Source organism: Hydra viridissima, unplaced genomic scaffold, assembly GCF_058129835.1.
Source record: "Hydra viridissima isolate aposymbiotic clone 2 unplaced genomic scaffold, HvirCarnegie_v1 scaffold_1, whole genome shotgun sequence".
NCBI classification, from domain to species: Eukaryota; Metazoa; Cnidaria; class Hydrozoa; order Anthoathecata; family Hydridae; genus Hydra; species Hydra viridissima.
Window position 1 is genome coordinate 6544972 of NW_028324300.1, and position 25473 is coordinate 6570444.

Below are 25473 nucleotides of genomic sequence, written 5' to 3' on the forward strand. Positions count from 1 at the left end.
ATTTGCTTGTAATGTCAATTCTGTGATTATTTCGTCAAATTGGAGCCTTTCACCGAGATTTCTTGGAGCCTTTGGACATATTCTGTTGTAACCTATCAGGCTGAGCACGAAAATGACAAAGACAATCAACAGAGAGGCTGGCAAGTACCGGATTTGGCGACAAAACCCCGTTTTTGGCTCAATTTCCATACAAAACGTCGAAATTTGGGCCAAATGTGGCCAAATTCGAGGCTTTCACCGACTCCACCTGGATCCCTTGGCCCTATTTTGTTGTATCCTGTCAGGCTGAGCACGAAAATGACAAAGACAATCAACAGAGAGGCTGGCAAGTACCGGATTTGGCGACAAAACCCCGTTTTTGGCTCAATTTCCATACAAAACGTCGAAATTTGGGCCAAATGTGGCCAAATTCGAGGCTTTCACCGACTCCCATCGGATCCCTTGGCCATATTTTGTTGTATCCTGTCAGGCTGAGCAAAAAAATGCCCAAGGGCATCAAGCAATTCAGTGGTAAGTACCGATTTTTGCGACAAATGCACAGAAATGCTTAGAATTTGCTTGTAATGTCAATTCTGTGATTATTTCGTCAAATTGGAGCCTTTCACCGAGATTTCTTGGAGCCTTTGGACATATTCTGTTGTAACCTATCAGGCTGAGCACGAAAATGACAAAGACAATCAACAGAGAGGCTGGCAAGTACCGGATTTGGCGACAAAACCCCGTTTTTGGCTCAATTTCCATACAAAACGTCGAAATTTGGGCCAAATGTGGCCAAATTCGAGGCTTTCACCGACTCCACCTGGATCCCTTGGCCCTATTTTGTTGTATCCTGTCAGGCTGAGCACGAAAATGACAAAGACAATCAACAGAGAGGCTGGCAAGTACCGGATTTGGCGACAAAACCCCGTTTTTGGCTCAATTTCCATACAAAACGTCGAAATTTGGGCCAAATGTGGCCAAATTCGAGGCTTTCACCGACTCCCATCGGATCCCTTGGCCATATTTTGTTGTATCCTGTCAGGCTGAGCACGAAAATGACAAAGACAATTAACAGAGAGGCTGGCAAGTACCGGATTTGGCGACAAAACCCCGTTTTTGGCTCAATTTCCATACAAAACGTCGAAATTTGGGCCAAATGTGGCCAAATTCGAGGCTTTCACCGACTCCCATCGGATCCCTTGGCCATATTTTGTTGTATCCTGTCAGGCTGAGCAAAAAAATGCCCAAGGGCATCAAGCAATTCAGTGGTAAGTACCGATTTTTGCGACAAATGCACAGAAATGCTTAGAATTTGCTTGTAATGTCAATTCTGTGATTATTTCGTCAAATTGGAGCCTTTCACCGAGATTTCTTGGAGCCTTTGGACATATTCTGTTGTAACCTATCAGGCTGAGCACGAAAATGACAAAGACAATCAACAGAGAGGCTGGCAAGTACCGGATTTGGCGACAAAACCCCGTTTTTGGCTCAATTTCCATACAAAACGTCGAAATTTGGGCCAAATGTGGCCAAATTCGAGGCTTTCACCGACTCCCATCGGATCCCTTGGCCATATTTTGTTGTATCCTGTCAGGCTGAGCAAAAAAATGCCCAAGGGCATCAAGCAATTCAGTGGTAAGTACCGATTTTTGCGACAAATGCACAGAAATGCTTAGAATTTGCTTGTAATGTCAATTCTGTGATTATTTCGTCAAATTGGAGCCTTTCACCGAGATTTCTTGGAGCCTTTGGACATATTCTGTTGTAACCTATCAGGCTGAGCACGAAAATGACAAAGACAATCAACAGAGAGGCTGGCAAGTACCGGATTTGGCGACAAAACCCCGTTTTTGGCTCAATTTCCATACAAAACGTCGAAATTTGGGCCAAATGTGGCCAAATTCGAGGCTTTCACCGACTCCACCTGGATCCCTTGGCCCTATTTTGTTGTATCCTGTCAGGCTGAGCACGAAAATGACAAAGACAATCAACAGAGAGGCTGGCAAGTACCGGATTTGGCGACAAAACCCCGTTTTTGGCTCAATTTCCATACAAAACGTCGAAATTTGGGCCAAATGTGGCCAAATTCGAGGCTTTCACCGACTCCCATCGGATCCCTTGGCCATATTTTGTTGTATCCTGTCAGGCTGAGCAAAAAAATGCCCAAGGGCATCAAGCAATTCAGTGGTAAGTACCGATTTTTGCGACAAATGCACAGAAATGCTTAGAATTTGCTTGTAATGTCAATTCTGTGATTATTTCGTCAAATTGGAGCCTTTCACCGAGATTTCTTGGAGCCTTTGGACATATTCTGTTGTAACCTATCAGGCTGAGCACGAAAATGACAAAGACAATCAACAGAGAGGCTGGCAAGTACCGGATTTGGCGACAAAACCCCGTTTTTGGCTCAATTTCCATACAAAACGTCGAAATTTGGGCCAAATGTGGCCAAATTCGAGGCTTTCACCGACTCCACCTGGATCCCTTGGCCCTATTTTGTTGTATCCTGTCAGGCTGAGCACGAAAATGACAAAGACAATCAACAGAGAGGCTGGCAAGTACCGGATTTGGCGACAAAACCCCGTTTTTGGCTCAATTTCCATACAAAACGTCGAAATTTGGGCCAAATGTGGCCAAATTCGAGGCTTTCACCGACTCCCATCGGATCCCTTGGCCATATTTTGTTGTATCCTGTCAGGCTGAGCAAAAAAATGCCCAAGGGCATCAAGCAATTCAGTGGTAAGTACCGATTTTTGCGACAAATGCACAGAAATGCTTAGAATTTGCTTGTAATGTCAATTCTGTGATTATTTCGTCAAATTGGAGCCTTTCACCGAGATTTCTTGGAGCCTTTGGACATATTCTGTTGTAACCTATCAGGCTGAGCACGAAAATGACAAAGACAATCAACAGAGAGGCTGGCAAGTACCGGATTTGGCAACAAAACCCCGTTTTTGGCTCAATTTCCATACAAAACGTCGAAATTTGGGCCAAATGTGGCCAAATTCGAGGCTTTCACCGACTCCACCTGGATCCCTTGGCCCTATTTTGTTGTATCCTGTCAGGCTGAGCACGAAAATGACAAAGACAATCAACAGAGAGGCTGGCAAGTACCGGATTTGGCGACAAAACCCCGTTTTTGGCTCAATTTCCATACAAAACGTCGAAATTTGGGCCAAATGTGGCCAAATTCGAGGCTTTCACCGACTCCCATCGGATCCCTTGGCCATATTTTGTTGTATCCTGTCAGGCTGAGCAAAAAAATGCCCAAGGGCATCAAGCAATTCAGTGGTAAGTACCGATTTTTGCGACAAATGCACAGAAATGCTTAGAATTTGCTTGTAATGTCAATTCTGTGATTATTTCGTCAAATTGGAGCCTTTCACCGAGATTTCTTGGAGCCTTTGGACATATTCTGTTGTAACCTATCAGGCTGAGCACGAAAATGACAAAGACAATCAACAGAGAGGCTGGCAAGTACCGGATTTGGCGACAAAACCCCGTTTTTGGCTCAATTTCCATACAAAACGTCGAAATTTGGGCCAAATGTGGCCAAATTCGAGGCTTTCACCGACTCCCATCGGATCCCTTGGTCATATTTTGTTGTATCCTGTCAGGCTGAGCAAAAAAATGCCCAAGGGCATCAAGCAATTCAGTGGTAAGTACCGATTTTTGCGACAAATGCACAGAAATGCTTAGAATTTGCTTGTAATGTCAATTCTGTGATTATTTCGTCAAATTGGAGCCTTTCACCGAGATTTCTTGGAGCCTTTGGACATATTCTGTTGTAACCTATCAGGCTGAGCACGAAAATGACAAAGACAATCAACAGAGAGGCTGGCAAGTACCGGATTTGGCGACAAAACCCCGTTTTTGGCTCAATTTCCATACAAAACGTCGAAATTTGGGCCAAATGTGGCCAAATTCGAGGCTTTCACCGACTCCACCTGGATCCCTTGGCCCTATTTTGTTGTATCCTGTCAGGCTGAGCACGAAAATGACAAAGACAATCAACAGAGAGGCTGGCAAGTACCGGATTTGGCGACAAAACCCCGTTTTTGGCTCAATTTCCATACAAAACGTCGAAATTTGGGCCAAATGTGGCCAAATTCGAGGCTTTCACCGACTCCCATCGGATCCCTTGGCCATATTTTGTTGTATCCTGTCAGGCTGAGCAAAAAAATGCCCAAGGGCATCAAGCAATTCAGTGGTAAGTACCGATTTTTGCGACAAATGCACAGAAATGCTTAGAATTTGCTTGTAATGTCAATTCTGTGATTATTTCGTCAAATTGGAGCCTTTCACCGAGATTTCTTGGAGCCTTTGGACATATTCTGTTGTAACCTATCAGGCTGAGCACGAAAATGACAAAGACAATCAACAGAGAGGCTGGCAAGTACCGGATTTGGCGACAAAACCCCGTTTTTGGCTCAATTTCCATACAAAACGTCGAAATTTGGGCCAAATGTGGCCAAATTCGAGGCTTTCACCGACTCCACCTGGATCCCTTGGCCCTATTTTGTTGTATCCTGTCAGGCTGAGCACGAAAATGACAAAGACAATCAACAGAGAGGCTGGCAAGTACCGGATTTGGCGACAAAACCCCGTTTTTGGCTCAATTTCCATACAAAACGTCGAAATTTGGGCCAAATGTGGCCAAATTCGAGGCTTTCACCGACTCCCATCGGATCCCTTGGCCATATTTTGTTGTATCCTGTCAGGCTGAGCAAAAAAATGCCCAAGGGCATCAAGCAATTCAGTGGTAAGTACCGATTTTTGCGACAAATGCACAGAAATGCTTAGAATTTGCTTGTAATGTCAATTCTGTGATTATTTCGTCAAATTGGAGCCTTTCACCGAGATTTCTTGGAGCCTTTGGACATATTCTGTTGTAACCTATCAGGCTGAGCACGAAAATGACAAAGACAATCAACAGAGAGGCTGGCAAGTACCGGATTTGGCGACAAAACCCCGTTTTTGGCTCAATTTCCATACAAAACGTCGAAATTTGGGCCAAATGTGGCCAAATTCGAGGCTTTCACCGACTCCACCTGGATCCCTTGGCCCTATTTTGTTGTATCCTGTCAGGCTGAGCACGAAAATGACAAAGACAATCAACAGAGAGGCTGGCAAGTACCGGATTTGGCGACAAAACCCCGTTTTTGGCTCAATTTCCATACAAAACGTCGAAATTTGGGCCAAATGTGGCCAAATTCGAGGCTTTCACCGACTCCCATCGGATCCCTTGGCCATATTTTGTTGTATCCTGTCAGGCTGAGCAAAAAAATGCCCAAGGGCATCAAGCAATTCAGTGGTAAGTACCGATTTTTGCGACAAATGCACAGAAATGCTTAGAATTTGCTTGTAATGTCAATTCTGTGATTATTTCGTCAACTTGGAGCCTTTCACCGAGATTTCTTGGAGCCTTTGGACATATTCTGTTGTAACCTATCAGGCTGAGCACGAAAATGACAAAGACAATCAACAGAGAGGCTGGCAAGTACCGGATTTGGCGACAAAACCCCGTTTTTGGCTCAATTTCCATACAAAACGTCGAAATTTGGGCCAAATGTGGCCAAATTCGAGGCTTTCACCGACTCCACCTGGATCCCTTGGCCCTATTTTGTTGTATCCTGTCAGGCTGAGCACGAAAATGACAAAGACAATCAACAGAGAGGCTGGCAAGTACCGGATTTGGCGACAAAACCCCGTTTTTGGCTCAATTTCCATACAAAACGTCGAAATTTGGGCCAAATGTGGCCAAATTCGAGGCTTTCACCGACTCCCATCGGATCCCTTGGCCATATTTTGTTGTATCCTGTCAGGCTGAGCAAAAAAATGCCCAAGGGCATCAAGCAATTCAGTGGTAAGTACCGATTTTTGCGACAAATGCACAGAAATGCTTAGAATTTGCTTGTAATGTCAATTCTGTGATTATTTCGTCAACTTGGAGCCTTTCACCGAGATTTCTTGGAGCCTTTGGACATATTCTGTTGTAACCTATCAGGCTGAGCACGAAAATGACAAAGACAATCAACAGAGAGGCTGGCAAGTACCGGATTTGGCGACAAAACCCCGTTTTTGGCTCAATTTCCATACAAAACGTCGAAATTTGGGCCAAATGTGGCCAAATTCGAGGCTTTCACCGACTCCACCTGGATCCCTTGGCCCTATTTTGTTGTATCCTGTCAGGCTGAGCACGAAAATGACAAAGACAATCAACAGAGAGGCTGGCAAGTACCGGATTTGGCGACAAAACCCCGTTTTTGGCTCAATTTCCATACAAAACGTCGAAATTTGGGCCAAATGTGGCCAAATTCGAGGCTTTCACCGACTCCCATCGGATCCCTTGGCCATATTTTGTTGTATCCTGTCAGGCTGAGCAAAAAAATGCCCAAGGGCATCAAGCAATTCAGTGGTAAGTACCGATTTTTGCGACAAATGCACAGAAATGCTTAGAATTTGCTTGTAATGTCAATTCTGTGATTATTTCGTCAACTTGGAGCCTTTCACCGAGATTTCTTGGAGCCTTTGGACATATTCTGTTGTAACCTATCAGGCTGAGCACGAAAATGACAAAGACAATCAACAGAGAGGCTGGCAAGTACCGGATTTGGCGACAAAACCCCGTTTTTGGCTCAATTTCCATACAAAACGTCGAAATTTGGGCCAAATGTGGCCAAATTCGAGGCTTTCACCGACTCCACCTGGATCCCTTGGCCCTATTTTGTTGTATCCTGTCAGGCTGAGCACGAAAATGACAAAGACAATCAACAGAGAGGCTGGCAAGTACCGGATTTGGCGACAAAACCCCGTTTTTGGCTCAATTTCCATACAAAACGTCGAAATTTGGGCCAAATGTGGCCAAATTCGAGGCTTTCACCGACTCCCATCGGATCCCTTGGCCATATTTTGTTGTATCCTGTCAGGCTGAGCAAAAAAATGCCCAAGGGCATCAAGCAATTCAGTGGTAAGTACCGATTTTTGCGACAAATGCACAGAAATGCTTAGAATTTGCTTGTAATGTCAATTCTGTGATTATTTCGTCAACTTGGAGCCTTTCACCGAGATTTCTTGGAGCCTTTGGACATATTCTGTTGTAACCTATCAGGCTGAGCACGAAAATGACAAAGACAATCAACAGAGAGGCTGGCAAGTACCGGATTTGGCGACAAAACCCCGTTTTTGGCTCAATTTCCATACAAAACGTCGAAATTTGGGCCAAATGTGGCCAAATTCGAGGCTTTCACCGACTCCACCTGGATCCCTTGGCCCTATTTTGTTGTATCCTGTCAGGCTGAGCACGAAAATGACAAAGACAATCAACAGAGAGGCTGGCAAGTACCGGATTTGGCGACAAAACCCCGTTTTTGGCTCAATTTCCATACAAAACGTCGAAATTTGGGCCAAATGTGGCCAAATTCGAGGCTTTCACCGACTCCCATCGGATCCCTTGGCCATATTTTGTTGTATCCTGTCAGGCTGAGCAAAAAAATGCCCAAGGGCATCAAGCAATTCAGTGGTAAGTACCGATTTTTGCGACAAATGCACAGAAATGCTTAGAATTTGCTTGTAATGTCAATTCTGTGATTATTTCGTCAACTTGGAGCCTTTCACCGAGATTTCTTGGAGCCTTTGGACATATTCTGTTGTAACCTATCAGGCTGAGCACGAAAATGACAAAGACAATCAACAGAGAGGCTGGCAAGTACCGGATTTGGCGACAAAACCCCGTTTTTGGCTCAATTTCCATACAAAACGTCGAAATTTGGGCCAAATGTGGCCAAATTCGAGGCTTTCACCGACTCCACCTGGATCCCTTGGCCCTATTTTGTTGTATCCTGTCAGGCTGAGCACGAAAATGACAAAGACAATCAACAGAGAGGCTGGCAAGTACCGGATTTGGCGACAAAACCCCGTTTTTGGCTCAATTTCCATACAAAACGTCGAAATTTGGGCCAAATGTGGCCAAATTCGAGGCTTTCACCGACTCCCATCGGATCCCTTGGCCATATTTTGTTGTATCCTGTCAGGCTGAGCAAAAAAATGCCCAAGGGCATCAAGCAATTCAGTGGTAAGTACCGATTTTTGCGACAAATGCACAGAAATGCTTAGAATTTGCTTGTAATGTCAATTCTGTGATTATTTCGTCAACTTGGAGCCTTTCACCGAGATTTCTTGGAGCCTTTGGACATATTCTGTTGTAACCTATCAGGCTGAGCACGAAAATGACAAAGACAATCAACAGAGAGGCTGGCAAGTACCGGATTTGGCGACAAAACCCCGTTTTTGGCTCAATTTCCATACAAAACGTCGAAATTTGGGCCAAATGTGGCCAAATTCGAGGCTTTCACCGACTCCACCTGGATCCCTTGGCCCTATTTTGTTGTATCCTGTCAGGCTGAGCACGAAAATGACAAAGACAATCAACAGAGAGGCTGGCAAGTACCGGATTTGGCGACAAAACCCCGTTTTTGGCTCAATTTCCATACAAAACGTCGAAATTTGGGCCAAATGTGGCCAAATTCGAGGCTTTCACCGACTCCCATCGGATCCCTTGGCCATATTTTGTTGTATCCTGTCAGGCTGAGCAAAAAAATGCCCAAGGGCATCAAGCAATTCAGTGGTAAGTACCGATTTTTGCGACAAATGCACAGAAATGCTTAGAATTTGCTTGTAATGTCAATTCTGTGATTATTTCGTCAAATTGGAGCCTTTCACCGAGATTTCTTGGAGCCTTTGGACATATTCTGTTGTAACCTATCAGGCTGAGCACGAAAATGACAAAGACAATCAACAGAGAGGCTGGCAAGTACCGGATTTGGCGACAAAACCCCGTTTTTGGCTCAATTTCCATACAAAACGTCGAAATTTGGGCCAAATGTGGCCAAATTCGAGGCTTTCACCGACTCCACCTGGATCCCTTGGCCCTATTTTGTTGTATCCTGTCAGGCTGAGCACGAAAATGACAAAGACAATCAACAGAGAGGCTGGCAAGTACCGGATTTGGCGACAAAACCCCGTTTTTGGCTCAATTTCCATACAAAACGTCGAAATTTGGGCCAAATGTGGCCAAATTCGAGGCTTTCACCGACTCCCATCGGATCCCTTGGCCATATTTTGTTGTATCCTGTCAGGCTGAGCAAAAAAATGCCCAAGGGCATCAAGCAATTCAGTGGTAAGTACCGATTTTTGCGACAAATGCACAGAAATGCTTAGAATTTGCTTGTAATGTCAATTCTGTGATTATTTCGTCAAATTGGAGCCTTTCACCGAGATTTCTTGGAGCCTTTGGACATATTCTGTTGTAACCTATCAGGCTGAGCACGAAAATGACAAAGACAATCAACAGAGAGGCTGGCAAGTACCGGATTTGGCGACAAAACCCCGTTTTTGGCTCAATTTCCATACAAAACGTCGAAATTTGGGCCAAATGTGGCCAAATTCGAGGCTTTCACCGACTCCACCTGGATCCCTTGGCCCTATTTTGTTGTATCCTGTCAGGCTGAGCACGAAAATGACAAAGACAATCAACAGAGAGGCTGGCAAGTACCGGATTTGGCGACAAAACCCCGTTTTTGGCTCAATTTCCATACAAAACGTCGAAATTTGGGCCAAATGTGGCCAAATTCGAGGCTTTCACCGACTCCCATCGGATCCCTTGGCCATATTTTGTTGTATCCTGTCAGGCTGAGCAAAAAAATGCCCAAGGGCATCAAGCAATTCAGTGGTAAGTACCGATTTTTGCGACAAATGCACAGAAATGCTTAGAATTTGCTTGTAATGTCAATTCTGTGATTATTTCGTCAAATTGGAGCCTTTCACCGAGATTTCTTGGAGCCTTTGGACATATTCTGTTGTAACCTATCAGGCTGAGCACGAAAATGACAAAGACAATCAACAGAGAGGCTGGCAAGTACCGGATTTGGCGACAAAACCCCGTTTTTGGCTCAATTTCCATACAAAACGTCGAAATTTGGGCCAAATGTGGCCAAATTCGAGGCTTTCACCGACTCCACCTGGATCCCTTGGCCCTATTTTGTTGTATCCTGTCAGGCTGAGCACGAAAATGACAAAGACAATCAACAGAGAGGCTGGCAAGTACCGGATTTGGCGACAAAACCCCGTTTTTGGCTCAATTTCCATACAAAACGTCGAAATTTGGGCCAAATGTGGCCAAATTCGAGGCTTTCACCGACTCCCATCGGATCCCTTGGCCATATTTTGTTGTATCCTGTCAGGCTGAGCAAAAAAATGCCCAAGGGCATCAAGCAATTCAGTGGTAAGTACCGATTTTTGCGACAAATGCACAGAAATGCTTAGAATTTGCTTGTAATGTCAATTCTGTGATTATTTCGTCAAATTGGAGCCTTTCACCGAGATTTCTTGGAGCCTTTGGACATATTCTGTTGTAACCTATCAGGCTGAGCACGAAAATGACAAAGACAATCAACAGAGAGGCTGGCAAGTACCGGATTTGGCGACAAAACCCCGTTTTTGGCTCAATTTCCATACAAAACGTCGAAATTTGGGCCAAATGTGGCCAAATTCGAGGCTTTCACCGACTCCACCTGGATCCCTTGGCCCTATTTTGTTGTATCCTGTCAGGCTGAGCACGAAAATGACAAAGACAATCAACAGAGAGGCTGGCAAGTACCGGATTTGGCGACAAAACCCCGTTTTTGGCTCAATTTCCATACAAAACGTCGAAATTTGGGCCAAATGTGGCCAAATTCGAGGCTTTCACCGACTCCCATCGGATCCCTTGGCCATATTTTGTTGTATCCTGTCAGGCTGAGCAAAAAAATGCCCAAGGGCATCAAGCAATTCAGTGGTAAGTACCGATTTTTGCGACAAATGCACAGAAATGCTTAGAATTTGCTTGTAATGTCAATTCTGTGATTATTTCGTCAAATTGGAGCCTTTCACCGAGATTTCTTGGAGCCTTTGGACATATTCTGTTGTAACCTATCAGGCTGAGCACGAAAATGACAAAGACAATCAACAGAGAGGCTGGCAAGTACCGGATTTGGCGACAAAACCCCGTTTTTGGCTCAATTTCCATACAAAACGTCGAAATTTGGGCCAAATGTGGCCAAATTCGAGGCTTTCACCGACTCCACCTGGATCCCTTGGCCCTATTTTGTTGTATCCTGTCAGGCTGAGCACGAAAATGACAAAGACAATCAACAGAGAGGCTGGCAAGTACCGGATTTGGCGACAAAACCCCGTTTTTGGCTCAATTTCCATACAAAACGTCGAAATTTGGGCCAAATGTGGCCAAATTCGAGGCTTTCACCGACTCCCATCGGATCCCTTGGCCATATTTTGTTGTATCCTGTCAGGCTGAGCAAAAAAATGCCCAAGGGCATCAAGCAATTCAGTGGTAAGTACCGATTTTTGCGACAAATGCACAGAAATGCTTAGAATTTGCTTGTAATGTCAATTCTGTGATTATTTCGTCAAATTGGAGCCTTTCACCGAGATTTCTTGGAGCCTTTGGACATATTCTGTTGTAACCTATCAGGCTGAGCACGAAAATGACAAAGACAATCAACAGAGAGGCTGGCAAGTACCGGATTTGGCGACAAAACCCCGTTTTTGGCTCAATTTCCATACAAAACGTCGAAATTTGGGCCAAATGTGGCCAAATTCGAGGCTTTCACCGACTCCACCTGGATCCCTTGGCCCTATTTTGTTGTATCCTGTCAGGCTGAGCACGAAAATGACAAAGACAATCAACAGAGAGGCTGGCAAGTACCGGATTTGGCGACAAAACCCCGTTTTTGGCTCAATTTCCATACAAAACGTCGAAATTTGGGCCAAATGTGGCCAAATTCGAGGCTTTCACCGACTCCCATCGGATCCCTTGGCCATATTTTGTTGTATCCTGTCAGGCTGAGCAAAAAAATGCCCAAGGGCATCAAGCAATTCAGTGGTAAGTACCGATTTTTGCGACAAATGCACAGAAATGCTTAGAATTTGCTTGTAATGTCAATTCTGTGATTATTTCGTCAAATTGGAGCCTTTCACCGAGAATTCTTGGAGCCTTTGGACATATTCTGTTGTAACCTATCAGGCTGAGCACGAAAATGACAAAGACAATCAACAGAGAGGCTGGCAAGTACCGGATTTGGCGACAAAACCCCGTTTTTGGCTCAATTTCCATACAAAACGTCGAAATTTGGGCCAAATGTGGCCAAATTCGAGGCTTTCACCGACTCCACCTGGATCCCTTGGCCCTATTTTGTTGTATCCTGTCAGGCTGAGCACGAAAATGACAAAGACAATCAACAGAGAGGCTGGCAAGTACCGGATTTGGCGACAAAACCCCGTTTTTGGCTCAATTTCCATACAAAACGTCGAAATTTGGGCCAAATGTGGCCAAATTCGAGGCTTTCACCGACTCCCATCGGATCCCTTGGCCATATTTTGTTGTATCCTGTCAGGCTGAGCAAAAAAATGCCCAAGGGCATCAAGCAATTCAGTGGTAAGTACCGATTTTTGCGACAAATGCACAGAAATGCTTAGAATTTGCTTGTAATGTCAATTCTGTGATTATTTCGTCAAATTGGAGCCTTTCACCGAGATTTCTTGGAGCCTTTGGACATATTCTGTTGTAACCTATCAGGCTGAGCACGAAAATGACAAAGACAATCAACAGAGAGGCTGGCAAGTACCGGATTTGGCGACAAAACCCCGTTTTTGGCTCAATTTCCATACAAAACGTCGAAATTTGGGCCAAATGTGGCCAAATTCGAGGCTTTCACCGACTCCACCTGGATCCCTTGGCCCTATTTTGTTGTATCCTGTCAGGCTGAGCACGAAAATGACAAAGACAATCAACAGAGAGGCTGGCAAGTACCGGATTTGGCGACAAAACCCCGTTTTTGGCTCAATTTCCATACAAAACGTCGAAATTTGGGCCAAATGTGGCCAAATTCGAGGCTTTCACCGACTCCCATCGGATCCCTTGGCCATATTTTGTTGTATCCTGTCAGGCTGAGCAAAAAAATGCCCAAGGGCATCAAGCAATTCAGTGGTAAGTACCGATTTTTGCGACAAATGCACAGAAATGCTTAGAATTTGCTTGTAATGTCAATTCTGTGATTATTTCGTCAAATTGGAGCCTTTCACCGAGATTTCTTGGAGCCTTTGGACATATTCTGTTGTAACCTATCAGGCTGAGCACGAAAATGACAAAGACAATCAACAGAGAGGCTGGCAAGTACCGGATTTGGCGACAAAACCCCGTTTTTGGCTCAATTTCCATACAAAACGTCGAAATTTGGGCCAAATGTGGCCAAATTCGAGGCTTTCACCGACTCCACCTGGATCCCTTGGCCCTATTTTGTTGTATCCTGTCAGGCTGAGCACGAAAATGACAAAGACAATCAACAGAGAGGCTGGCAAGTACCGGATTTGGCGACAAAACCCCGTTTTTGGCTCAATTTCCATACAAAACGTCGAAATTTGGGCCAAATGTGGCCAAATTCGAGGCTTTCACCGACTCCCATCGGATCCCTTGGCCATATTTTGTTGTATCCTGTCAGGCTGAGCAAAAAAATGCCCAAGGGCATCAAGCAATTCAGTGGTAAGTACCGATTTTTGCGACAAATGCACAGAAATGCTTAGAATTTGCTTGTAATGTCAATTCTGTGATTATTTCGTCAAATTGGAGCCTTTCACCGAGATTTCTTGGAGCCTTTGGACATATTCTGTTGTAACCTATCAGGCTGAGCACGAAAATGACAAAGACAATCAACAGAGAGGCTGGCAAGTACCGGATTTGGCGACAAAACCCCGTTTTTGGCTCAATTTCCATACAAAACGTCGAAATTTGGGCCAAATGTGGCCAAATTCGAGGCTTTCACCGACTCCACCTGGATCCCTTGGCCCTATTTTGTTGTATCCTGTCAGGCTGAGCACGAAAATGACAAAGACAATCAACAGAGAGGCTGGCAAGTACCGGATTTGGCGACAAAACCCCGTTTTTGGCTCAATTTCCATACAAAACGTCGAAATTTGGGCCAAATGTGGCCAAATTCGAGGCTTTCACCGACTCCCATCGGATCCCTTGGCCATATTTTGTTGTATCCTGTCAGGCTGAGCAAAAAAATGCCCAAGGGCATCAAGCAATTCAGTGGTAAGTACCGATTTTTGCGACAAATGCACAGAAATGCTTAGAATTTGCTTGTAATGTCAATTCTGTGATTATTTCGTCAAATTGGAGCCTTTCACCGAGATTTCTTGGAGCCTTTGGACATATTCTGTTGTAACCTATCAGGCTGAGCACGAAAATGACAAAGACAATCAACAGAGAGGCTGGCAAGTACCGGATTTGGCGACAAAACCCCGTTTTTGGCTCAATTTCCATACAAAACGTCGAAATTTGGGCCAAATGTGGCCAAATTCGAGGCTTTCACCGACTCCACCTGGATCCCTTGGCCCTATTTTGTTGTATCCTGTCAGGCTGAGCACGAAAATGACAAAGACAATCAACAGAGAGGCTGGCAAGTACCGGATTTGGCGACAAAACCCCGTTTTTGGCTCAATTTCCATACAAAACGTCGAAATTTGGGCCAAATGTGGCCAAATTCGAGGCTTTCACCGACTCCCATCGGATCCCTTGGCCATATTTTGTTGTATCCTGTCAGGCTGAGCAAAAAAATGCCCAAGGGCATCAAGCAATTCAGTGGTAAGTACCGATTTTTGCGACAAATGCACAGAAATGCTTAGAATTTGCTTGTAATGTCAATTCTGTGATTATTTCGTCAAATTGGAGCCTTTCACCGAGATTTCTTGGAGCCTTTGGACATATTCTGTTGTAACCTATCAGGCTGAGCACGAAAATGACAAAGACAATCAACAGAGAGGCTGGCAAGTACCGGATTTGGCGACAAAACCCCGTTTTTGGCTCAATTTCCATACAAAACGTCGAAATTTGGGCCAAATGTGGCCAAATTCGAGGCTTTCACCGACTCCACCTGGATCCCTTGGCCCTATTTTGTTGTATCCTGTCAGGCTGAGCACGAAAATGACAAAGACAATCAACAGAGAGGCTGGCAAGTACCGGATTTGGCGACAAAACCCCGTTTTTGGCTCAATTTCCATACAAAACGTCGAAATTTGGGCCAAATGTGGCCAAATTCGAGGCTTTCACCGACTCCCATCGGATCCCTTGGCCATATTTTGTTGTATCCTGTCAGGCTGAGCAAAAAAATGCCCAAGGGCATCAAGCAATTCAGTGGTAAGTACCGATTTTTGCGACAAATGCACAGAAATGCTTAGAATTTGCTTGTAATGTCAATTCTGTGATTATTTCGTCAAATTGGAGCCTTTCACCGAGATTTCTTGGAGCCTTTGGACATATTCTGTTGTAACCTATCAGGCTGAGCACGAAAATGACAAAGACAATCAACAGAGAGGCTGGCAAGTACCGGATTTGGCGACAAAACCCCGTTTTTGGCTCAATTTCCATACAAAACGTCGAAATTTGGGCCAAATGTGGCCAAATTCGAGGCTTTCACCGACTCCACCTGGATCCCTTGGCCCTATTTTGTTGTATCCTGTCAGGCTGAGCACGAAAATGACAAAGACAATCAACAGAGAGGCTGGCAAGTACCGGATTTGGCGACAAAACCCCGTTTTTGGCTCAATTTCCATACAAAACGTCGAAATTTGGGCCAAATGTGGCCAAATTCGAGGCTTTCACCGACTCCACCTGGATCCCTTGGCCCTATTTTGTTGTATCCTGTCAGGCTGAGCACGAAAATGACAAAGACAATCAACAGAGAGGCTGGCAAGTACCGGATTTGGCGACAAAACCCCGTTTTTGGCTCAATTTCCATACAAAACGTCGAAATTTGGGCCAAATGTGGCCAAATTCGAGGCTTTCACCGACTCCCATCGGATCCCTTGGCCATATTTTGTTGTATCCTGTCAGGCTGAGCAAAAAAATGCCCAAGGGCATCAAGCAATTCAGTGGTAAGTACCGATTTTTGCGACAAATGCACAGAAATGCTTAGAATTTGCTTGTAATGTCAATTCTGTGATTATTTCGTCAAATTGGAGCCTTTCACCGAGATTTCTTGGAGCCTTTGGACATATTCTGTTGTAACCTATCAGGCTGAGCACGAAAATGACAAAGACAATCAACAGAGAGGCTGGCAAGTACCGGATTTGGCGACAAAACCCCGTTTTTGGCTCAATTTCCATACAAAACGTCGAAATTTGGGCCAAATGTGGCCAAATTCGAGGCTTTCACCGACTCCACCTGGATCCCTTGGCCCTATTTTGTTGTATCCTGTCAGGCTGAGCACGAAAATGACAAAGACAATCAACAGAGAGGCTGGCAAGTACCGGATTTGGCGACAAAACCCCGTTTTTGGCTCAATTTCCATACAAAACGTCGAAATTTGGGCCAAATGTGGCCAAATTCGAGGCTTTCACCGACTCCCATCGGATCCCTTGGCCATATTTTGTTGTATCCTGTCAGGCTGAGCAAAAAAATGCCCAAGGGCATCAAGCAATTCAGTGGTAAGTACCGATTTTTGCGACAAATGCACAGAAATGCTTAGAATTTGCTTGTAATGTCAATTCTGTGATTATTTCGTCAAATTGGAGCCTTTCACCGAGATTTCTTGGAGCCTTTGGACATATTCTGTTGTAACCTATCAGGCTGAGCACGAAAATGACAAAGACAATCAACAGAGAGGCTGGCAAGTACCGGATTTGGCGACAAAACCCCGTTTTTGGCTCAATTTCCATACAAAACGTCGAAATTTGGGCCAAATGTGGCCAAATTCGAGGCTTTCACCGACTCCCATCGGATCCCTTGGCCATATTTTGTTGTATCCTGTCAGGCTGAGCAAAAAAATGCCCAAGGGCATCAAGCAATTTAGTGGTAAGTACCGATTTTTGCGACAAATGCACAGAAATGCTTAGAATTTGCTTGTAATGTCAATTCTGTGATTATTTCGTCAAATTGGAGCCTTTCACCGAGATTTCTTGGAGCCTTTGGACATATTCTGTTGTAACCTATCAGGCTGAGCACGAAAATGACAAAGACAATCAACAGAGAGGCTGGCAAGTACCGGATTTGGCGACAAAACCCCGTTTTTGGCTCAATTTCCATACAAAACGTCGAAATTTGGGCCAAATGTGGCCAAATTCGAGGCTTTCACCGACTCCCATCGGATCCCTTGGCCATATTTTGTTGTATCCTGTCAGGCTGAGCAAAAAAATGCCCAAGGGCATCAAGCAATTCAGTGGTAAGTACCGATTTTTGCGACAAATGCACAGAAATGCTTAGAATTTGCTTGTAATGTCAATTCTGTGATTATTTCGTCAAATTGGAGCCTTTCACCGAGATTTCTTGGAGCCTTTGGACATATTCTGTTGTAACCTATCAGGCTGAGCACGAAAATGACAAAGACAATCAACAGAGAGGCTGGCAAGTACCGGATTTGGCGACAAAACCCCGTTTTTGGCTCAATTTCCATACAAAACGTCGAAATTTGGGCCAAATGTGGCCAAATTCGAGGCTTTCACCGACTCCACCTGGATCCCTTGGCCCTATTTTGTTGTATCCTGTCAGGCTGAGCACGAAAATGACAAAGACAATCAACAGAGAGGCTGGCAAGTACCGGATTTGGCGACAAAACCCCGTTTTTGGCTCAATTTCCATACAAAACGTCGAAATTTGGGCCAAATGTGGCCAAATTCGAGGCTTTCACCGACTCCCATCGGATCCCTTGGCCATATTTTGTTGTATCCTGTCAGGCTGAGCAAAAAAATGCCCAAGGGCATCAAGCAATTCAGTGGTAAGTACCGATTTTTGCGACAAATGCACAGAAATGCTTAGAATTTGCTTGTAATGTCAATTCTGTGATTATTTCGTCAAATTGGAGCCTTTCACCGAGATTTCTTGGAGCCTTTGGACATATTCTGTTGTAACCTATCAGGCTGAGCACGAAAATGACAAAGACAATCAACAGAGAGGCTGGCAAGTACCGGATTTGGCGACAAAACCCCGTTTTTGGCTCAATTTCCATACAAAACGTCGAAATTTGGGCCAAATGTGGCCAAATTCGAGGCTTTCACCGACTCCACCTGGATCCCTTGGCCCTATTTTGTTGTATCCTGTCAGGCTGAGCACGAAAATGACAAAGACAATCAACAGAGAGGCTGGCAAGTACCGGATTTGGCGACAAAACCCCGTTTTTGGCTCAATTTCCATACAAAACGTCGAAATTTGGGCCAAATGTGGCCAAATTCGAGGCTTTCACCGACTCCCATCGGATCCCTTGGCCATATTTTGTTGTATCCTGTCAGGCTGAGCAAAAAAATGCCCAAGGGCATCAAGCAATTCAGTGGTAAGTACCGATTTTTGCGACAAATGCACAGAAATGCTTAGAATTTGCTTGTAATGTCAATTCTGTGATTATTTCGTCAAATTGGAGCCTTTCACCGAGATTTCTTGGAGCCTTTGGACATATTCTGTTGTAACCTATCAGGCTGAGCACGAAAATGACAAAGACAATCAACAGAGAGGCTGGCAAGTACCGGATTTGGCGACAAAACCCCGTTTTTGGCTCAATTTCCATACAAAACGTCGAAATTTGGGCCAAATGTGGCCAAATTCGAGGCTTTCACCGACTCCACCTGGATCCCTTGGCCCTATTTTGTTGTATCCTGTCAGGCTGAGCACGAAAATGACAAAGACAATCAACAGAGAGGCTGGCAAGTACCGGATTTGGCGACAAAACCCCGTTTTTGGCTCAATTTCCATACAAAACGTCGAAATTTGGGCCAAATGTGGCCAAATTCGAGGCTTTCACCGACTCCCATCGGATCCCTTGGCCATATTTTGTTGTATCCTGTCAGGCTGAGCAAAAAAATGCCCAAGGGCATCAAGCAATTCAGTGGTAAGTACCGATTTTTGCGACAAATGCACAGAAATGCTTAGAATTTGCTTGTAATGTCAATTCTGTGATTATTTCGTCAAATTGGAGCCTTTCACCGAGATTTCTTGGAGCCTTTGGACATATTCTGTTGTAACCTATCAGGCTGAGCACGAAAATGACAAAGACAATCAACAGAGAGGCTGGCAAGTACCGGATTTGGCGACAAAACCCCGTTTTTGGCTCAATTTCCATACAAAACGTCGAAATTTGGGCCAAATGTGGCCAAATTCGAGGCTTTCACCGACTCCACCTGGATCCCTTGGCCCTATTTTGTTGTATCCTGTCAGGCTGAGCACGAAAATGACAAAGACAATCAACAGAGAGGCTGGCAAGTACCGGATTTGGCGACAAAACCCCGTTTTTGGCTCAATTTCCATACAAAACGTCGAAATTTGGGCCAAATGTGGCCAAATTCGAGGCTTTCACCGACTCCCATCGGATCCCTTGGCCATATTTTGTTGTATCCTGTCAGGCTGAGCAAAAAAATGCCCAAGGGCATCAAGCAATTCAGTGGTAAGTACCGATTTTTGCGACAAATGCACAGAAATGCTTAGAATTTGCTTGTAATGTCAATTCTGTGATTATTTCGTCAAATTGGAGCCTTTCACCGAGATTTCTTGGAGCCTTTGGACATATTCTGTTGTAACCTATCAGGCTGAGCACGAAAATGACAAAGACAATCAACAGAGAGGCTGGCAAGTACCGGATTTGGCGACAAAACCCCGTTTTTGGCTCAATTTCCATACAAAACGTCGAAATTTGGGCCAAATGTGGCCAAATTCGAGGCTTTCACCGACTCCACCTGGATCCCTTGGCCCTATTTTGTTGTATCCTGTCAGGCTGAGCACGAAAATGACAAAGACAATCAACAGAGAGGCTGGCAAGTACCGGATTTGGCGACAAAACCCCGTTTTTGGCTCAATTTCCATACAAAACGTCGAAATTTGGGCCAAATGTGGCCAAATTCGAGGCTTTCACCGACTCCCATCGGATCCCTTGGCCATATTTTGTTGTATCCTGTCAGGCTGAGCAAAAAAATGCCCAAGGGCATCAAGCAATTCAGTGGTAAGTACCGATTTTTGCGACAAATGCACAGAAATGCTTAGAATTTGCTTGTAATGTCAATTCTGTGATTATTTCGTCAAATTGGAGCCTTTCACCGAGATTTCTTGGAGCCTTTGGACATATTCTGTTGTAACCTATCAGGCTGAGCACGAAAATGACAAAGACAATCAACAGAGAGGCTGGCAAGTACCGGATTTGGCGACAAAACCCCGTTTTTGGCTCAATTTCCATACAAAACGTCGAAATTTGGGCCAAATGTGGCCAAATTCGAGGCTTTCACCGACTCCACCTGGATCCCTTGGCCCTATTTTGTTGTATCCTGTCAGGCTGAGCACGAAAATGACAAAGACAATCAACAGAGAGGCTGGCAAGTACCGGATTTGGCGACAAAACCCCGTTTTTGGCTCAATTTCCATACAAAACGTCGAAATTTGGGCCAAATGTGGCCAAATTCGAGGCTTTCACCGACTCCCATCGGATCCCTTGGCCATATTTTGTTGTATCCTGTCAGGCTGAGCAAAAAAATGCCCAAGGGCATCAAGCAATTCAGTGGTAAGTACCGATTTTTGCGACAAATGCACAGAAATGCTTAGAATTTGCTTGTAATGTCAATTCTGTGATTATTTCGTCAAATTGGAGCCTTTCACCGAGATTTCTTGGAGCCTTTGGACATATTCTGTTGTAACCTATCAGGCTGAGCACGAAAATGACAAAGACAATCAACAGAGAGGCTGGCAAGTACCGGATTTGGCGACAAAACCCCGTTTTTGGCTCAATTTCCATACAAAACGTCGAAATTTGGGCCAAATGTGGCCAAATTCGAGGCTTTCACCGACTCCACCTGGATCCCTTGGCCCTATTTTGTTGTATCCTGTCAGGCTGAGCACGAAAATGACAAAGACAATCAACAGAGAGGCTGGCAAGTACCGGATTTGGCGACAAAACCCCGTTTTTGGCTCAATTTCCATACAAAACGTCGAAATTTGGGCCAAATGTGGCCAAATTCGAGGCTTTCACCGACTCCCATCGGATCCCTTGGCCATATTTTGTTGTATCCTGTCAGGCTGAGCAAAAAAATGCCCAAGGGCATCAAGCAATTCAGTGGTAAGTACCGATTTTTGCGACAAATGCACAGAAATGCTTAGAATTTGCTTGTAATGTCAATTCTGTGATTATTTCGTCAAATTGGAGCCTTTCACCGAGATTTCTTGGAGCCTTTGGACATATTCTGTTGTAACCTATCAGGCTGAGCACGAAAATGACAAAGACAATCAACAGAGAGGCTGGCAAGTACCGGATTTGGCGACAAAACCCCGTTTTTGGCTCAATTTCCATACAAAACGTCGAAATTTGGGCCAAATGTGGCCAAATTCGAGGCTTTCACCGACTCCCATCGGATCCCTTGGCCCTATTTTGTTGTATCCTGTCAGGCTGAGCACGAAAATGACAAAGACAATCAACAGAGAGGCTGGCAAGTACCGGATTTGGCGACAAAACCCCGTTTTTGGCTCAATTTCCATACAAAACGTCGAAATTTGGGCCAAATGTGGCCAAATTCGAGGCTTTCACCGACTCCACCTGGATCCCTTGGCCCTATTTTGTTGTATCCTGTCAGGCTGAGCACGAAAATGACAAAGACAATCAACAGAGAGGCTGGCAAGTACCGGATTTGGCGACAAAACCCCGTTTTTGGCTCAATTTCCATACAAAACGTCGAAATTTGGGCCAAATGTGGCCAAATTCGAGGCTTTCACCGACTCCACCTGGATCCCTTGGCCCTATTTTGTTGTATCCTGTCAGGCTGAGCACGAAAATGACAAAGACAATCAACAGAGAGGCTGGCAAGTACCGGATTTGGCGACAAAACCCCGTTTTTGGCTCAATTTCCATACAAAACGTCGAAATTTGGGCCAAATGTGGCCAAATTCGAGGCTTTCACCGACTCCCATCGGATCCCTTGGCCATATTTTGTTGTATCCTGTCAGGCTGAGCAAAAAAATGCCCAAGGGCATCAAGCAATTCAGTGGTAAGTACCGATTTTTGCGACAAATGCACAGAAATGCTTAGAATTTGCTTGTAATGTCAATTCTGTGATTATTTCGTCAAATTGGAGCCTTTCACCGAGATTTCTTGGAGCCTTTGGACATATTCTGTTGTAACCTATCAGGCTGAGCACGAAAATGACAAAGACAATCAACAGAGAGGCTGGCAAGTACCGGATTTGGCGACAAAACCCCGTTTTTGGCTCAATTTCCATACAAAACGTCGAAATTTGGGCCAAATGTGGCCAAATTCGAGGCTTTCACCGACTCCACCTGGATCCCTTGGCCCTATTTTGTTGTATCCTGTCAGGCTGAGCACGAAAATGACAAAGACAATCAACAGAGAGGCTGGCAAGTACCGGATTTGGCGACAAAACCCCGTTTTTGGCTCAATTTCCATACAAAACGTCGAAATTTGGGCCAAATGTGGCCAAATTCGAGGCTTTCACCGACTCCCATCGGATCCCTTGGCCATATTTTGTTGTATCCTGTCAGGCTGAGCAAAAAAATGCCCAAGGGCATCAAGCAATTCAGTGGTAAGTACCGATTTTTGCGACAAATGCACAGAAATGCTTAGAATTTGCTTGTAATGTCAATTCTGTGATTATTTCGTCAAATTGGAGCCTTTCACCGAGATTTCTTGGAGCCTTTGGACATATTCTGTTGTAACCTATCAGGCTGAGCACGAAAATGACAAAGACAATCAACAGAGAGGCTGGCAAGTACCGGATTTGGCGACAAAACCCCGTTTTTGGCTCAATTTCCATACAAAACGTCGAAATTTGGGCCAAATGTGGCCAAATTCGAGGCTTTCACCAACTCCACCTGGATCCCTTGGCCCTATTTTGTTGTATCCTGTCAGGCTGAGCACGAAAATGACAAAGACAATCAACAGAGAGGCTGGCAAGTACCGGATTTGGCGACAAAACCCCGTTTTTGGCTCAATTTCCATACAAAACGTCGAAATTTGGGCCAAATGTGGCCAAATTCGAGGCTTTCACCGACTCCCATCGGATCCCTTGGCCATATTTTGTTGTATCCTGTCAGGCTGAGCAAAAAAATGCCCAAGGGCATCAAGCAATTCAGTGGTAAGTACCGATTTTTGCGACAAATGCACAGAAATGCTTAGAATTTGCTTGTAATGTCAATTCTGTGATTATTTCGTCAAATTGGAGCCTTTCACCGAGATTTCTTGGAGCCTTTGGACATATTCTGTTGTAACCTATCAGGCTGAGCACGAAAATGACAAAGACAATCAACAGAGAGGCTGGCAAGTACCGGATTTGGCGACAAAACCCCGTTTTTGGCTCAATTTCCATACAAAACGTCGAAATTTGGGCCAAATGTGGCCAAATTCGAGGCTTTCACCGACTCCACCTGGATCCCTTGGCCCTATTTTGTTGTATCCTGTCAGGCTGAGCACGAAAATGACAAAGACAATCAACAGAGAGGCTGGCAAGTACCGGATTTGGCGACAAAACCCCGTTTTTGGCTCAATTTCCATACAAAACGTCGAAATTTGGGCCAAATGTGGCCAAATTCGAGGCTTTCACCGACTCCCATCGGATCCCTTGGCCATATTTTGTTGTATCCTGTCAGGCTGAGCAAAAAAATGCCCAAGGGCATCAAGCAATTCAGTGGTAAGTACCGATTTTTGCGACAAATGCACAGAAATGCTTAGAATTTGCTTGTAATGTCAATTCTGTGATTATTTCGTCAAATTGGAGCCTTTCACCGAGATTTCTTGGAGCCTTTGGACATATTCTGTTGTAACCTATCAGGCTGAGCACGAAAATGACAAAGACAATCAACAGAGAGGCTGGCAAGTACCGGATTTGGCGACAAAACCCCGTTTTTGGCTCAATTTCCATACAAAACGTCGAAATTTGGGCCAAATGTGGCCAAATTCGAGGCTTTCACCGACTCCACCTGGATCCCTTGGCCCTATTTTGTTGTATCCTGTCAGGCTGAGCACGAAAATGACAAAGACAATCAACAGAGAGGCTGGCAAGTACCGGATTTGGCGACAAAACCCCGTTTTTGGCTCAATTTCCATACAAAACGTCGAAATTTGGGCCAAATGTGGCCAAATTCGAGGCTTTCACCGACTCCCATCGGATCCCTTGGCCATATTTTGTTGTATCCTGTCAGGCTGAGCAAAAAAATGCCCAAGGGCATCAAGCAATTCAGTGGTAAGTACCGATTTTTGCGACAAATGCACAGAAATGCTTAGAATTTGCTTGTAATGTCAATTCTGTGATTATTTCGTCAAATTGGAGCCTTTCACCGAGATTTCTTGGAGCCTTTGGACATATTCTGTTGTAACCTATCAGGCTGAGCACGAAAATGACAAAGACAATCAACAGAGAGGCTGGCAAGTACCGGATTTGGCGACAAAACCCCGTTTTTGGCTCAATTTCCATACAAAACGTCGAAATTTGGGCCAAATGTGGCCAAATTCGAGGCTTTCACCGACTCCACCTGGATCCCTTGGCCCTATTTTGTTGTATCCTGTCAGGCTGAGCACGAAAATGACAAAGACAATCAACAGAGAGGCTGGCAAGTACCGGATTTGGCGACAAAACCCCGTTTTTGGCTCAATTTCCATACAAAACGTCGAAATTTGGGCCAAATGTGGCCAAATTCGAGGCTTTCACCGACTCCCATCGGATCCCTTGGCCATATTTTGTTGTATCCTGTCAGGCTGAGCAAAAAAATGCCCAAGGGCATCAAGCAATTCAGTGGTAAGTACCGATTTTTGCGACAAATGCACAGAAATGCTTAGAATTTGCTTGTAATGTCAATTCTGTGATTATTTCGTCAAATTGGAGCCTTTCACCGAGATTTCTTGGAGCCTTTGGACATATTCTGTTGTAACCTATCAGGCTGAGCACGAAAATGACAAAGACAATCAACAGAGAGGCTGGCAAGTACCGGATTTGGCGACAAAACCCCGTTTTTGGCTCAATTTCCATACAAAACGTCGAAATTTGGGCCAAATGTGGCCAAATTCGAGGCTTTCACCGACTCCACCTGGATCCCTTGGCCCTATTTTGTTGTATCCTGTCAGGCTGAGCACGAAAATGACAAAGACAATCAACAGAGAGGCTGGCAAGTACCGGATTTGGCGACAAAACCCCGTTTTTGGCTCAATTTCCATACAAAACGTCGAAATTTGGGCCAAATGTGGCCAAATTCGAGGCTTTCACCGACTCCCATCGGATCCCTTGGCCATATTTTGTTGTATCCTGTCAGGCTGAGCAAAAAAATGCCCAAGGGCATCAAGCAATTCAGTGGTAAGTACCGATTTTTGCGACAAATGCACAGAAATGCTTAGAATTTGCTTGTAATGTCAATTCTGTGATTATTTCGTCAAATTGGAGCCTTTCACCGAGATTTCTTGGAGCCTTTGGACATAT